At 39.4% G+C, this 16,506-nt stretch overlaps 1 protein-coding gene across 1 annotated transcript in view; it reads right to left on the reverse strand.

Annotated features, from left to right (window-relative positions):
- The window catches only part of LOC106589084 (hippocalcin-like protein 1), an 84,702-nt gene that overhangs the window by 21,512 nt on the left and 46,684 nt on the right, over positions 1-16,506 (reverse strand). The window lies entirely within an intron of this gene.

Here is a 16,506-nt window from a genome sequence, read left to right on the forward strand (position 1 = left end):
AGGACATTCTACACAGTGGGAAAGTTTCTACAAGTATCCAAAGCGGACCACAGAAACATCCCTGCTACCCTATGAGTCATCATTTACATCATATTCAGTAGTAAGGCAAGTTTTGAGGACATGCTCAATAAGTTAACAAGGCAGACATCATCATCATCATCATCGGAAAGGCAGACATCATCATAATTTAATCCAAGTTGCTATTTCCAAAGAACATCTCTGCTATTTCTGTAAAAAAATAAAATAAAATGCAGCATAGCAAATCCAGAGCTCCAATCACAACACCTGTTTTCTGTAGAGATGCAAACGTAGGACAATCTTGCAAAAATATATGCCTGCCCTGTTTGTTACGGACGGTGGATGCCGATTGGGTCGTCGTCAACGGTCCCTCACAGTACAGATCCAATGTGGTGATAGTGTTGGTCTGTGATTCCCCCTCCAAACTGTCAACGTATAAAATCACCAATCAAAATTGTGTCGATATTGCAAGAAAATATAGTTATTTCACAAGGTAGCTATAGAGATCGGCTTCATTCCTGACGAGAAAATGAACTGGAACATGCCAGCCAAGTCGGTAGTTAGCTAGCTAGCTAAGTTAGTTAGATAGCTTATATTAACCAGTAGTACAAAATATGCCTAAACATTTTAAAACGTTAGCTGTCACCACGCCCACAAATTGGGGAAAACAAACATTCCATCCCATGCACCCCCATTGTAAAACAGCCAACTTTGTCAAACATTTTTTTGTTATACAGAAATTACAAAAATGCAGAAAAGCTGCTGTGTTGTTCAATGTACATGTAACCAGGTCAAAAAATCCTGACCAACGGATGGCAATGTAAGGAAATCGCGCCTGCGAGAAGAGCCCTGCATTTGAAAAGGATAACGTTTTTTGCCAATGGGGTAACCTAGGTAACCACAGGTTGTTTACCCCACAGGCGGGCTTCTATCTAATACCGACTGTGAATAGCTAGATAGCTAGCCCTACTGGCTGCTGGCAAAATTATTAACAAACGTGTTAAGCTACCTTACAGTGCTTTCAGATTGTGGTTTGCGAGCGCCATTATCCAGATGGATTATAGCTAGTGTCTGAAAGAATAATACGGATTTAATATTTGTAAACTTATTGAGCATGTCCTCAAAACTCAAGTAAGCATCAGAAACGGTGCCATTTAATATTAGGGAGGACAATGATTTGTTTTATAAGCATGGCCTTATTTCTATTACAGCATATTGGATGACTGTCATTCATATTCCGTTCACCCAGTTCAATGTAACATCAATAGGTTTAGGCTACTACATGATACTAGAATGTTCCCTATAACCATCATGAGGTTGCTACAACCTAGCCTATGAATTTACAACGTAGGTTCACACAGGTCGAGATATATATTTTTTGTAATCAAGATGACAGATAGTGACACATTCAATACCGCCTTGCACATTCTTGCCTGCATCTAGCTGATCTAGGGTGTAATTATTAGTCCAACAGTTGCAAACAGTTTCTATTGGACAAAATTCATGTATGTTTTATTCCCATTTCATTACGTTTGCTTCCGTTAAATTTAAGAAAGGTTTTTCAACAGAATCGGTGGAATGAATACACCACTGATCACACGCAAACACAGTTCACTTTCATAACAGCCACATACAAACAGCATGATCACTTTCACAGCAGCCACGTACAAACAGCATGATCACTTTCATTGCAGCCACGTACAAACAGCATGATCACTTTCATAGCAGCCACGTACAAACAGCATGATCACTTTCATAGCAGCCACATACCAACACAGTTCACTTCCATAACAGCCACATACAAACACAGTTCACTTCCATAACAGCCACATACAAACACAGTTCACTTTCATAGCAGCCACATACAAACACAGTTCACTTTCATAGCAGCCACATACAAATAGCACTTTGCTCATTGTAATTCCTTCTTGCATCTACATACTCTTCTCCTCTCTCACCATTTCCCTTCACTTGTGGACTTCAGTGCACAACACATTAGCTGTCTGTTACCAGGCGAAAAAACCTTTCCAAGTCAAATCTTCATATCATAACCACTAACCGCTACACACAGCCTACATCGTTGTCACCATATTAGGTAGCTACAGTAATATTATAGTCAACATAGCCAATAGAACTAACGCATTAGTAAATCCGCTACAATCATGCAGTACAGTTAACAGTAAGCAACAGTTAAGCAGTTACACCGGCGGGCGCCGGTGGCAATGAATTAATACAACCAAAAGCTTACTTTGACTTAGAAGGGTCCCAGTGTTCGATAGCCATAGCCAGCTAGCTAACATGGCATCCCTCTCTGTTTGAGCCGGGTGTTTGTATAGGCTAAACTAGCTAGCTACATTCACTTGCTAAGTAAGGGAAAGTAAAAAAAAAATACTACAAAATATAACTTCCTCTAGAAGTTGTCATAATTACTGTGTCAGTCTATGGAAGGGGGTGAGAACCATGAGCCTCCTAGGTTTTGTATTGAAGTCAATGTACCCAGAGGAGGATGGAAGCTAGCTGTCCTCCAGCTACACCACGGTGCTACCCTACAGAGTACTGTTGAGGCTACTGTAGACCATCACTGCAAAACAGTGTGTTTTAATCAATTATTTGATGACCTGAATATATTTAATATAGTTTTATCCATAATTTTTTTTCTCATGGATTTCACTGAAGAGGATGGTCCTCCCCTTCCTCCTCTGAGGAGCATCCACTGATCAAATAGCATATCAAGATCCAGATATGGACCTCAGCCAGGAGAAGCATATCTGGAATCAATATAGCGTCATACCTTAATAAACGTGCTGAGAAAAAACACAGATATGCAATGTATACAGTCAGTATTTGTCAACAGGAAGAGAGAAAATAGGACGTGACATATCTCAGGATATTGAATGAGTCCATATCCGACCCATAGGCAATGTCCATGAGTGATATTCGGAATAATCCCAATATGAAATATGTCTAAAAGACACATCTGGATTCAGAGTGTCAGGATCCACACAACTCTAAATATACATTGGACATGGTCTATATTCTGCAGAATATCAAACACATGTCATGTAAAGGACATCCACTGATATGGATCCTTTTCCACCCAGTGAAATGTACAATGCATTCACGTTTAGCAGTGTTTTTATCTCATGTGCAACAGTTCATTTTCTGTTCTCTCCTATTTAACTTGTAACTATTTAGTATGCAGGGCTTTCCAACACTCACTCACACTACAGGCTCAAAACAATTCACAAGCGTTCGATAATCCTAAACGTCAACGTTGAGCCTCCACTATGACGTCAGTGAGACAGACTGGGTTTATCTGTGGTCAGCTGTGTGTTTAATATGAGTCAGAGAAGAGGAGAGGAGATCCACTAATCTCTACCTCATCTGAACCATGCAATACCAGACAGTAGCCTATATCACCACCTATTAGATATATAGTCTATATCTCTAGCAGTCTTTTAACCAGCTGTTAGATATATAGTCTAGCAGTCTTTATTAAATCAGCTGTTAGATATACAGTCTATATCTCTAGCAGTCTTTAAATCAGCTATTAGATATATAGTCTATATCTCTTAATCAGTATCAACATCCCAAGCAGCTTCCTGGCTCCAAATCAATGGTCTTGACTAAGCAGATCAACCAACTAGACAAGAACAGCTGAAGTGAACATACTGGACATCATAATGTGTGTGTTTATGTGTGTGTTTATGTGTGTGTGTGTGTGTGTGTGTGTGTGTATAATGTACTGTACGTGTTCACATGTGTGTGTGTACAGTACACGTGAGCATGTGTATCACATATGTGTTTCAGTAATGTACTGTACGCGTTGCGTCTGTGTGTGTGCCTCTGTCTCTGTCTCTCTCTCTCTCTGCCTCTGTCTCTGCCTCTGTCTCTCTCTCTGTCTCTGCCTCTGTCTCTGTCTCTCTCTGCCTCTGTCTCTGTCTCTCTCTGTCTCTGTCTCTGTCTCTGCCTCTGCCTCTCTCTCTGTCTCTGCCTCTCTCTCTGTCTCTCTCTGCCTCTGTCTCTGTCTCTCTCTGTCTCTGCCTCTGTCTCTGCCTCTGTCTCTGTATCTGTCTCTGTCTCTGCCTCTGTCTCTGCCTCTGCCTCTGTCTCTGCCTCTGTCTCTGCCTCTGCCTCTGTCTCTGCCTCTGTCTCTGCCTCTGTCTCTGTCTCTGCCTCTGTATCTGTCTATCTCTCTGTCTCTGTCTCTGCCTCTACCTCTGTCTCTGTATCTGTCTATCTCTCTGTCTCTGTCTCTGCCTCTACCTCTGTCTCTGTCTCTGCCTCTGTATCTGTCTATCTCTCTGCCTCTGCCTCTGTCTCTGCCTCTGTCTCTGCCTCTGTCTCTGTATCTGACTCTGTCTCTGCCTCTGTCTCTGCCTGCTTGTTTTTAGATTTGTCAAGTACAATTGACTGTTGAACGCAGCTCTTTTTGGCCGCAGCAAGCACCCTTATGCACTCAGACGACACGTCCCAACTGGCACCTTATTCCCTGGGAAACCTACAGGGCTCTGGTCTAAAGTAGTGCACTATGTAGGGAATAGGGTTCCATCGGGCTCTGGTCTAAAGTAGTGCACTATATAGGGAATAGGGTTCCATAGGGCTCTGGTCTAAAGTAGTGCACTATATAGGGAATAGGGTTCCATTTGGAACGGAGTCATCTCAGCTATCTGCACAAAGAACTACTACCAGCATTGCCTTGATGTACATAGCTCTACGGCAGATTCCCGCCAATCCATTGAGACTTAGAAAGAAGTGTTTGCAGTACAATACTAAAAGGCTGAACAGTAGGGGGTCTATTATCTATTGTTAGCTCCAAACATACTGCAAGCCAGCACAGAGAGACAGGGTTTTCTGAGATGCAGTTCTTTAGACCTTTAGCTGTGCACAATAGGAAGCAGTAAGGTCTATAATCATCTCATTTATTTGCTTTGAAAGAGCGTAGGACGGTGTGATTTCAGTGCCAACAGAAAAAGGCTCTTCAGAACAGCAGGGGAGTGTTTGGAGAACACACACACACACACACACACACACACACACACACACACACACACACACACACACACACACACACACACACACACACACACACACACACACACACACACACATACACACATACACACATACACACATACACACATATATATATATATACACACACACACACACACATATATACACACACACACACACAAATACACATATACACACATATACACACACACACACATATACACACACACACACATATACACACACACACACATATACACACACACACACACACACATATACACGCACGCACACACACACACACACACACACACACACACACACACACACACACATACATTTTGGAGAGTCAGTACCTGCCGTAATTAATAACCGAGCCTCCCACACCATCTTAGTGTCAGTAAGCAACATACAAGGCTCTTTTTTCGGCTTGCGTTAAGGAGGAGCTAGTTTGTTGGCAATTTTCACTTGTTAAAGCAAGCGCTCTGCTATTTTCAAACTGTTGCTCAAGAATTGGTCATTTACCTGTCTTATATATCAGCTCCCTTGCGCTCAGATGGGAAGTGGAAATATTGTCGGTGTGTCCTTAAAAACTGTGATGCAAAATTATAATTTCAGCAACTAGGTCACAGTCTCATGTCAGAATTAGACGTTCATCCGTGTTTCTCAAACGTCTCATTTCGAAGTTGTTGCAAACGTCACATTTTGAAGGTTAGGGTTAAGTTTAGGCATTAACTCTGAATGGTTAAGGTAAGAGTTAAGGTTTGGGATAGGCCTAAAACAAAAAAAATCTCAAAAAAACATTTCTATCGCTTGATTCAAACTTGCAACCTTTGGAATCAGAGGCAGATGCTTTACGCCCATCTGCCATCCCCATCCACAATGACCTAGCAAAACCCAAACCTAGTTGAAGGTAACAGAGCTCACTGTTGCCACTAGTAGCCGGTTTCCAAGTCATCTCCCGACGTCCTCAGACATGGATGGACTTCGAATACTGACTTGTATCACCAGTGATCTGGCTGAATTTCAGACAGCGATGGAAGGGATATTTAAGACCAAACAGCGGGAATGCAGCCTATTTAGCTGTGCTGCACACTGCCCATATGAGCATGGGAACAAGAGAAATGTGCTTTTCGTGCCTGTATACTTCCTATTTAGAAACATCGGCAGTCCTCTCAATTAAGGATATTTTTTGTTGTTGGTCCAGCCCAATTCAATAGCGAAGTAATCAAGACTGCTGATAAAGGGTTTGGCTCGTGAGACAGCTTAGAAATGTGAATCACCAAAACTTTATTTAAAAGATTAAGTTAGAGAGGAGTATAACAGCGAGCTGACATTCCCTTTTAATCTACTGTATGTATTGTAGGTGTATAAACCCCCCCCCCCACACTCTAAAAATAAAAGATTCCTGGAGTATCCTTTAGGGGTTCTTCAAATTGAAACTGTGGGGGGAACCCCTATAAGTTCCTCTAAAAATCCTTTCTTCTTAGGGCTAGGGTCTATTTTCCTGAATATCCGCCTGACTGACAACACCACAACACTAATAAACCAAATAGGAATAAATAGGAATAAACCACAACACTAATAAACCACAACTTGTTAGGGCTAGGGTCTGGTTTCCTGAATTTCCGCATGACTGACGTGCCCAAAGTAAACTGCCTGTTACTCAGGCCCAGAAGCCAGGATATGCATATAATTGGAACCATTAGAAGGAAGATACTTTGAAGTTTGTAGAAATGTTAACATAATGTATGAGACTATAACACAATAGATATGGTAGGAGAAAATACAAAGAAACACCAAACAGATCTTTTTTTTTTTTAGATCCCAGGCTCTTATAATGGAAAGTTATGGGTCCTATGCAATTCTAGCTCCCAGATTGCAATTCCTATGGCTTCCACTAGATTGTTTCTTCCAAAACTAGTAAGAATTTGGAGTTTTGGTACAAAGAGTCTCAGTGGAAAATCAGTTTGTTCGCGCGCGAGATAGAGGACGCGTGCCTGCTAATTTTACTTTTCTATTGAAAATACTTCTTTCCGTATGAAATATTATAGTTTAATTACATTTTAGGTTTCCTGAGGATTAAATAGAAAAGTAGTTTGACTTGTTTTAACAAAGTTTAGCGGAATGTTTTTGGATTCATTTGTCTGCATGTTGAACGAGCGGATTACTAAAATCGATTGGCGCCAACTACACTGACTTTTTGGGATATAAAGAAGGATTTTATCAAAAAAAACTACCATTCATGTTGTAGCTGGGACCTTTGGCATTGCAAACAGAGGAATATTTTCAAAAGTAAGTGATTTATTGAATCGCTATTTGTGATTTTATGAAGCCTGTGCTGGTTGAAAAATATGTTGATGTCGGGCACCGTCCCCAAACAATCGCATGGTATGCTTTCGCTGTAAAGCCTATTGTAAATCAGACAATGCAGTTAGATTAACAAGAATTTAAGCTTTTAAATAATATAAGATACTTGTATGTTCATAAATGATTAATATTACGATTATTAATTTGAATTGCACACCCTCCAATTTCACCAATTTTGTCAACATCCCTAACAATTTTTAAAAGGGTTCTTCAAAGAACATTTTGAATAAACCTTTTTAACCCACCCTCCCATTTTATTATTATTATTAATAATAATATGCATAACAATAACAACAATAACAACAATAACACAATATTTTAGAGTTCTCAGTGTTTATTATGATTTTAGTGGCAAAGCAGATTTGTTTTAAAATACAATTAAGTCCAATGGGTATATCCTCTGGCATGGTGATGTTATTGTGTTGGGTAGTATATCCTCTGGCATGGTGATGTTATTGTGTTGGATATATCATCTGGCATGGTGATGTTATTGTGTTGGGTATATCATCTGGCATGTTGATGTTATTGTGTTGGGTATATCCTCTGGCATGGTGATGCTATTGTGTTGGGTATATCATCTGGCATGTTGATGTTATTGTGTTGGATATATCATCTGGCATGGTGATGTTATTGTGTTGGGTATATCATCTGGCATGGTGATGTTATTGTGTTGGGTATATCCTCTGGCATGTTGATGTTATTGTGTTGGATATATCATCTGGCATGGTGATGTTATTGTGTTGGATATATCCTCTGGCATGGTGATGTTACTGTGTTGGGTAGTATATCCTCTGGCATGGTGATGTTATTGTGTTGGGTATATCATCTGGCATGTTGATGTTATTGTGTTGGATATATCATCTGGCATGGTGATGTTATTGTGTTGGATATATCATCTGGCATGGTGATGTTATTGTGTTGGGTATATCATCTGGCATGTTGATGTTATTGTGTTGGGTAGTATATCCTCTGGCATGTTGATGTTATTGTGTTGGGTATATCATCTGGCATGTTGATGTTATTGTGTTGGGTATATCCTCTGGCATGGTGATGTTATTGTGTTGGATATATCATCTGGCATGGTGATGTTATTGTGTTGGATATATCATCTGGCATGGTGATGTTATTGTGTTGGGTATATCATCTGGCATGTTGATGTTATTGTGTTGGGTATATCCTCTGGCATGGTGATGCTATTGTGTTGGGTATATCATCTGGCATGTTGATGTTATTGTGTTGGATATATCATCTGGCATGGTGATGTTATTGTGTTGGGTATATCATCTGGCATGTTGATGTTATTGTGTTGGGTATATCATCTGGCATGGTGATGTTATTGTGTTGGGTATATCATCTGGCATGTTGATGTTATTGTGTTGGGTATATCCTCTGGCATGGTGATGCTATTGTGTTGGGTATATCATCTGGCATGTTGATGTTATTGTGTTGGATATATCATCTGGCATGTTGATGTTATTGTGTTGGGTATATCATCTGGCATGTTGATGTTATTGTGTTAGATATATCCTCTGGCATGTTGATGTTATTGTGTTGGATATATCCTCTGGCATGGTGATGTTATTGTGTTAGATATATCCTCTGGCATGTTGATGTTATTGTGTTGGATATATCCTCTGGCATGTTGATGTTATTGTGTTGGGTATATCCTCTGGCATGTTGATGTTATTGTGTTGGGTATATCCTCTGGCATGTTGATGTTATTGTGTTGGGTATATCCTCTGGCATGTTGATGTTATTGTGTTAGATATATCCTCTGGCATGGTGATGTTATTGTGTTTTTGTTGATCCATAGCTGGAAGGATTTTGCACTGCGTCGTGATCAAACAGGTTTCCTGTTATATTCATCAGAGGTGAAGGGAGGTTGAAGTCTGTGAATCCCAACAATTGTAATTATAGATAATTACAGATAATTGCACATGACAGTAATCGTACCTTGGTTTTTGGTGTAAATGTGAATAAAAAAATAAAAAAACAGTTTTGATAATGGTTTTCATACACACACCATGCCCATAATGTACAGGCCTACGGGGTATTTCATGAAGGGGTAAGGGAAGACGATGGCACATGTGATCTGCATAACATACCAATACTAACATACCTTTGTATACCTCCCTGTCTGAATACCTGCAGAAACACACACACACACACACACACACAAAGTGAGCAGTTCAGTCATCTGCACCCAATACAGCTAGCCATTAACGTATAATTACAGCCTACATATTCTTACCTCTTTGTTGATTGATATCCATTGAATTGTGTCCATTTTCTGTTTTTAGAAAGATTTGCACAAATATGAAAAGATAGATGGTATCATCATAAAACAATATCAATTTAGATCATAACAAGGGACAAACCTTACCTTAAACTGAGATCTTTACATTTTTCAGTTAAGTTCCTGCAACTGCTGTCCTCCAAATGTTCCAGTTAGGCAGTTATGTTCCTGCAAGAACCCCACTCACTTTTTGAAAATCTTCCTCTGATTTTGTCATCCAAAGGGTCCCAGCTATAACATGTAGTGTCGTTTTGTTAGATAAAATCCTTCTTTATATCTAAAAATGTCTGTTTAGTTGGCGCCATCGATTTGAGTAAGCCACTCGTTCAACTTGCAGAAAAAGGAGTCTGAAAATCTACCCCTAGACCTTGTTTTAACAAGTCAAGTTACATTTCTATTTACTCCGCAGATACCCTAAAATGTAATCAAACTATAATATTTCTTACGAAAGAGGTATGTTCAATAGGAAACCAATTTTAGGAGGTGAGTCTTGTCTTCATGGCACGCGCAAACAATAATTTCCAAACCTGTACTAAAACTGATGTTTCTTATTCGTTTTTAAAGTTACAAGCCTGAAACCTTGAACATTGACTGCTGACACCCTGTGGAAGCCATAGGAATTGCATCCTGGGAGCTAGAATTCAGTATGGTCCTATACTTTCCATTGTAAGAGCATGGGCTCTTCCGGTTGGCTTTTCTTTGGATTTTCTCCTACAATATCTATTGTGTTATATTCTCCTTCTTTATTTTAACATTTCTACAAACTTCAAAGTGTTTTCTTTCCAATGGTACTAATTATATGCATATCCTGGCTTCAGGGCATGATGATAACATCACATAACTTATTGTTGTTGACATATTTTCTTTCAGTTGATAAATCACAAATGCCTTCACAGCTATAGCATCTCAACGAGCATTGTTCTTAGATCATAAATCAACCATCACAGAACCATCAGAGAAACAACACATCTCTCAACCAAATCAATCAATCACATTTATTTTATCAAGCCCTTTTTTCATCAGTTATGCTGATACAGATACAGATACCCAGACTAAAAACCCAATGTGCAAGAGGACATTAAAACACTCCCTGGAAGGAAGAAACCTAGAGAGGAACCAGCCTCCCTAACAGAGCCAAAGATTATTCAAAAAATCCTAATCAGAACGTTATTGTCATGGAACACTTGGTGCCAACTTGGAGGATAGTTTGCCCAATATTGATGTATATGTGTTTGGACTTGTAACTATTTATTAGAGAGAGAGAGAGAGAGAGAAGAGAGAGAGAGAGAGAGAGAGAGAGAGAGAGAGAGAGAGAGAGCAAGTGAGAGAGAGAGAGCGAGAGAGAGACAGCGAGAGAGCGATAGAGAGAGAGAGAGAGAGAGAGACAAGAAAGAGAGAGCAAGAGAGAGAGAGAGAGAGAGAGAGAGAGAGAGAGCGAGAGAGAGAGAGAGAGCGAGAGAGCGAGAGAGAGAGAGAGAGAGAGAGAATGACAACAAATGGAGCATGGTGTTTCAGTTTGTGAGTTTTGGCTTCTAGTAACAGCATGACACAGCCACACACACATAGTATGGAGTGATTTCAGTGCCAACAGAAAGAGGCCCTTCAGAACAGCAGGGGAGTGTTTGGAGAACACACACACACACACACACACACACACACACACACACACACACACACACACACACACACACACACACACACACACACACACACACACACACACACACACACACACACACACACACACACACACACACACACACACACACACACACACACACACACACACACACACACACACACACACACACACACATATACACACACACACACACACACACACACACACACACACACACACACACACACACACACACACACAAACAGCCACATAATTCTGCTTACATGGTGTTGACTACATCACATTCTGAATGACCTTTCCACTCTCTACCTTCCTTGCTTTGATCTACTTGTGTTTCCTTCATGTTTCTCTCTCCAGTCTAATGAACTGGTCACTGCACAGCATTCCTCATAGTACTCAGACCGGGAAGATGCACAAATACACCTCTCTTTCTCTTTTCACCACACTCCTTTTTAATTCCCTTTTGCCTCCCTTCATCTCTCCATCCCTCCTTCCATCTCTCCATCCTGGTACTTAAAGAACAAATCGCCCTCCCAGGACAGGCACATGGACACATAATAGCAGATAGACAGACAGACACCACACATCAAACATCTGTTCCTGTGTCTAACATCTGCTGATCCTATAGAGAGAAAGGGATGGAGGACAGAGGGAGGAGCGAGAAGGAGGGAGGAGAGAGAGAGAAAGAGAGGGAGGAAAGAGGGAGGGGAGAGGAGGGAAAGAGGGAGGGAGAGAGAGGAGAGAGTAAGGAGAGAGGATGGAGAGAGGGGGGAGAGAGAGCAGAGATGAGGGAAAGAGGGAGGAGAGAGAAGGAGGGGGAGAGAGAGAGAGGGAGAGAGGAGGGAGGGAGCGAGAGAGGGGGGAGAGAGAGAGGAAATAGGGAGGAGAGAGAAGGAGAGGGCAAGGAGAGAGGAAGGAGATAGGGGGAGAGAGGGAGGAAAGCGGGAGGAGAGAGGAGGGAAATAGGGAGGAGAGAGAAGAAGAGAGCGAGGAGGGAGTAAGGAGAGAGGAAGGAGAGAGGGGGGAGAGAGGAGGGAGAGAGGGGGATCAAAGAGAGAGAGAAGGAGGGACTAAGGAGAGGGGCAGAGGCAGTGTGAGAAAAAGGAAAGGAAATGGATGAAGGGGAGGTGTTGAAAAAGAGGGAGGATATGGCTGAGAGTAGAAGAGAGATAAAGAGAGGTTATCGCAGAGAGAAGAAGGAGATAAAGAGAGGTTATCGCAGAGAGAAGAAGAGAGATAAAGAGAGAGGTTATCACAGAGAAAAGAAGAGAGATAAAGAGAGAGGTTATCGCAGAGAGAAGAAGAGGGATAAAGAGAGAGGTTATCGCAGAGAGAAGAAGAGGGAAAAAGAGAGAGGTTATCGCAGAGAGAAGAAGAGGGATGAAGAGGGAGGTTATGTAAGATAGTGAGACAGTTGGAGGGAGGGAGGGAGGGAGGAATGGAATAGAAGGCTAGAGGTGAGAAAGAGGGAGGGAGGGAGGGAGGGAGGGAGGGAGGGAGGGAGGGAGGGAGGGAGGGAGGGAGGGAGGGAGGGAGGGAGGGATGGAATAGAAGGATAGAGGTGAGTCCCAGTACACACACACCTGACTCCTCTCCCAGTACACACACACCTGACTCCTCTCCCAGTACACACACCTGACTCCTCTCCCAGTACACACACCTGACTCCTCTCCCAGTACACACACCTGACTCCTCTCCCAGTACACACACCTGACTCCTCTCCCAGTACACACACACCTGACTCCTCTCCCAGTACACACACCTGACTCCGCTCCCAGTACACACACACCTGACTCCTCTCCCAGTACACACACACCTGACTCCTCTCCCAGTACACACACACCTGACTCCTCTCCCAGTACACACACCTGACTCCGCTCCCAGTACACACACACCTGACTCCTCTCCCAGTACACACACACCTGACTCCTCTCCCAGTACACACGCCATTGACAATTGTCTCAAATGACGTAATGTTTCCCATTCTGTATATAGTGGTATTACATATAATATCAGTGATATAGTGGTATTAAATATATAATATCAGTGATATAGTGGTATTATATTAATATCAGTGATATAGTGATATTAAATATATAATATCAGTGATATAGTGGTATTATATATAATATCAGTGATATAGTGGTATTATATAATATCAGTGATATAGTGGTATTATATTATAATATCAGTGATATAGTGGTATTATATCATATCAGTGATATAGTGGTATTATATAATATCAGTGATATAGTGGTATTAAATATATAATATCAGTAATATAGTGGTATTATATATAATATCAGTGATATAGTGGTATTATATAATATCAGTGATATAGTGGTATTATATATAATATCAGTGATATAGTGGTATTATATAATATCAGTGATATAGTGATATTAAATATATAATATCAGTGATATAGTGGTATTATATATAATATCAGTGATATAGTGGTATTATATAATATCAGTGATATAGTGGTATTATATAATATCAGTGATATAGTGGTATTATATAATATCAGTGATATAGTGGTATTATATATAATATCAGTGATATAGTGGTATTATATAATATCACTGATATAGTGATATTAAATATATAATATCAGTGATATAGTGGTATTAAATATATAATATCAGTGATATAGTGGTATTATATATAATATCAGTGATATAGTGGTATTATATATAATATCAGTGATATAGTGGTATTATATATAATATCAGTGATATAGTGGTATTATATAATATCAGTGATATAGTGGTATTAAATATATAATATCAGTAATATAGTGGTATTATATATAATATCAGTGATATCGTGGTATTATATAATATCAGTGATATAGTGGTATTATATATAATATCAGTGATATAGTGGTATTATATAATATCAGTGATATAGTGATATTAAATATATAATATCAGTGATATAGTGGTATTATATATAATATCAGTGATATAGTGGTATTATATAATATCAGTGATATAGTGGTATTATATAATATCAGTGATATAGTGGTATTAAATATATAATATCAGTGATATAGTGGTATTATATATAATATCAGTGATATAGTGGTATTATATATAATATCAGTGATATAGTGGTATTATATATAATATCAGTGATATAGTGGTATTAAATATATAATATCAGTGATATAGTGGTATTATATAATATCAGTGATATAGTGGTATTATATATAATATCAGTGATATAGTGGTATTATATATAATATCAGTGATATAGTGGTATTAAATATATAATATCAGTGATATAGTGGTATTATATATAATATCAGTGATATAGTGGTATTATATAATATCAGTGATATAGTGGTATTAAATATATAATATCAGTGATATAGTGGTATTATATAATATCAGTGATATAGTGGTATTATATATAATATCAGTGATATAGTGGTATTATATAATATCAGTGATATAGTGGTATTATATGTATAATATCAGTGATATAGTGGTATTACATATAATATCAGTGATATAGTGGTATTATATAATATCAGTGATATAGTGGTATTATATAATATCAGTGATATAGTGATATTAAATATATAATATCAGTGATATAGTGGTATTATATATAATATCAGTGATATAGTGGTATTATATAATATCAGTGATATAGTGGTATTATATAATATCAGTGATATAGTGGTATTAAATATATAATATCAGTGATATAGTGGTATTATATATATATCAGTGATATAGTGGTATTAAATATATAATATCAGTGATATAGTGGTATTAATATATAATTTCAGTGATATAGTGGTATTATATAATATCAGTGATATAGTGGTATTATATATAATATCAGTGATATAGTGGTATTATATAATATCACTGATATAGTGATATTAAATATATAATATCAGTGATATAGTGGTATTATATAATATCAGTGATATAGTGGTATTATATAATATCAGTGATATAGTGATATTAAATATATAATATCAGTGATATAGTGATATTATATATAATATCAGTGATATAGTGGTATTATATATAATATCAGTGATATTGTCACGTCCTGACCAGTAAAAGGGGTTGTTTGTTATTGTAGTTTGGTCAGGGCGTGGCAGGGGGTGTTTGTTTAGTTTTTTCTGGGTTTAAGTTCTATGTTTTCTATTTCTATGTGGTTTTTCTAGTTTTTCTATGTCCATCTTAGTTTTGTCAATGACCTCCAATCAGAGGCAGCTGTTTCTTGTTATTTCTGATTGGAGGCCATATTTAGTTGTGTGTGTTTTCTCTTGTGTTTGTGGGTGGTTGTTTCCTAGTATAGTCTGAGCAACTTACGGGACTGTTTTCGTCGTTTGTTTTGTGTAAGTTTTTTTTTTTTTCCTTCAATAAATACGAAGATGAGCAATATACCCGCAGCATATTGGTCCGATGATTTTTCCTCTTCAGACGACGAAGTTTGTGACAGATATAGTGATGATGTAACGGTTGTCTTCATGAATGGACCAAGGCGCAGCAGGTATGTGAATACTCATGGTTATTTATTACCAAAAAAAGAGTAAAGCATCCACTTGAAAAAACAATGACGGTGACAACAGTAGCAGTTTTACAGGCTATACACGCAGTGTAAAAACAACCACCCACAAACCCCAGTGACAAACAACTCCTACATATATGACTCCCAATCAGGAACAACGATTCCCAGCTGTTCCTGATCAGGAGTCACAAGACACACAAGACTGCCACGTCCTGACCCCCAAACTACTACAACAGCTCCATCTGCTGGTCAGGACGTGACAGTACCCCCCCCTCAAGGTGCAGACCCCGGAATGCACCTAACAACAACAAAAAAACCACCAACAAACAAAATCCCCAACAAAACCCATAAACACTAACCCTAAACAATAAGGGAGGGAAGGGAGGGTGTCTGCCGTCACCAACGGCACTGTGCTACACCCTCCCTCCCCAACCCACCTATCCTGGAGGTGGCTCAGGTGCAGGCCGTGGACCTCGCTCCACCTTCGGCGTCCCCCACTTTGATGGCGCCGATAGCTGCGCCGGGCAGACGGGCCACTCGGGCTGACCCTGGCAGACGGACCACTCGGGCTGGGCCGGGGGGCAGTTCAGGGCAGTCTGGCCGCTCCGGCAGTTCAGGGCAGTCT

The sequence above is a fragment of the Salmo salar genome, chromosome ssa27 (genome assembly GCF_905237065.1).
Source record: "Salmo salar chromosome ssa27, Ssal_v3.1, whole genome shotgun sequence".
Classification (NCBI taxonomy): Eukaryota; Metazoa; Chordata; class Actinopteri; order Salmoniformes; family Salmonidae; genus Salmo; species Salmo salar.